The sequence below is a fragment of the Colobus angolensis genome, unplaced genomic scaffold (assembly GCF_000951035.1).
Source record: "Colobus angolensis palliatus isolate OR3802 unplaced genomic scaffold, Cang.pa_1.0 Scaffold148, whole genome shotgun sequence".
NCBI lineage: Eukaryota > Metazoa > Chordata > Mammalia > Primates > Cercopithecidae > Colobus > Colobus angolensis.
In genome coordinates, this window is record NW_012114577.1 from 2,507,022 (window position 1) to 2,508,859 (window position 1,838).

A 1,838-nucleotide genomic window follows, 5' to 3' on the forward strand; every position below is an offset into this window, starting at 1 on the left:
GGAGCCGGGCGCGCGGCCGCAGAGAGGGCCTCCTAGCCCGGTTGGTCCAGCCCAGCATCCGTTGGGTTCCTGCCACCAACCCTGCCTAGAACCCCACCTGGCCTCTTATTTTTAGGAGAAACGAGGCCCTCGTTAAAAGTTAATGTAGTATCTACACCACCTCCATCGATTCCTGATTGGAGGTTGGTCTGCCTAGGACCCTAAATCAGGCGTGCCTGTGAGCATAATCCAGTTCACAGAAGGTGCACATCACAATCACTTTAGATTATTTTCCAAACGTTTCCAAACGTTACATGCTGGGCACCATCCACAAAGAGACTGACACAGTAGGTCTGAAATTGGTTCTGGACATCTGCATTAAAAATAAGTCAAGAAAACACAAGAATGATTTAGACGTAAGGCCAGGAGTGAGAAGTGTTACGGATGGAGGGTTTCCAGGTTCAGGAATTGGACGAAACGCACAAACAGAGCAAAGAAAGATGAAGCAACAAACGCAGAGATTAAATTGAAAAAGTACACTCCACAGGGTGGGGGCAGACCCGAGCAAGCCGCTCAAGGGAGCCTGGTTACAGAATTTTCTGGGGTTTAAATACCTATAGAGGTTTCAATTGGTTACTTGGTGTACACACTATGTAAATGAAGAGGATAAAATAAAGTTACAAAGTTATTTACTTGGTGTATTCCCTGTGTAAATGAAGAGGGTATTTCCTGTCATAGCTGAAGTGTTCCCATCTGATTTGGTTCTAGGAAGTTTTTAGGTTCCCTGCCTCCAGGCCCTATTCTCCTGTCTCAGAGTTACCTATGGCAATGTGCTAGGATTCAGCTAAAACCAAGATGCCCACGCCAGCCCTCACAACCAAATGCCCAAGATGACTCCAGGATGCAGAACCTCCCACACAATGCATGTGCTCCCATGTGCAAACTCAAAAATAGTCCCTGTGTCTGTCTTTTCTGTATTTCTGACAGCATCCATTGCTAAATACAGAAACAGAAAACCTCACCTCAGCCTGCATGGTGCGGATTTGGTTCCTGGCTCAATTTGAGACAAACTGGATCAGTGACACGGGTTTTCTTTGCTACTAAACACAAAGGTCTGCCCCTGAGTCAATAAAGAAAACAGGGTCCCAACTTCAAAGAGCTTGACATATAATAGATAAGATAAAAATTAAAGTTATTTAAATTTAGTTATTTTTATATAATTTAAAGTTATCTGACTTAAATTTAAGGTTATCTGACATTAGACAGGCAAGACTTTTTTCATATTAAAGAGGCATTCAGTTTTTCTTTAACAAAATGCATAAATGGTTCTATTTTAAGCCCTTTAAAAATGTGTCAGTAAGTATCAATTACCTTCAACATAAAATGTGCAGACAGCTATCATTTCTCTCAACATATATCTAACAAATGTAAATGGGCAAATGTCTTGAGCACTTAACAAATGAAGATATACAAATGATAAGCACTTGGAAAAGTGTTCAACATCATTAGTCATCAGAGAAATGCAAATTAAACCCACAATGAGATACCACTTCATACTGATGAGAATGGCTAACATTTAAAAGCTCGAAAACACTAAACGGCAAATACCAAGGGTGTGGAGCAACTGGAATCCTCATACATTACTGGTGGGCATGAAAATGGTACAGTCACTTTAGAAACTGTTTCTTGTAAAGTTATAATATAGCTACTTTATGATTCAGCAATTTCACCCCTAGGCAATGACCTAAAATAAATGAAAACATGTTTCAAAAAAAAAAAAGGTTTGCAGAAGAATGTTTTTGACATTATTCATTATAACCAAAAGCTTTTAACAACCTAGTAGGTGTTAGGTAACAACC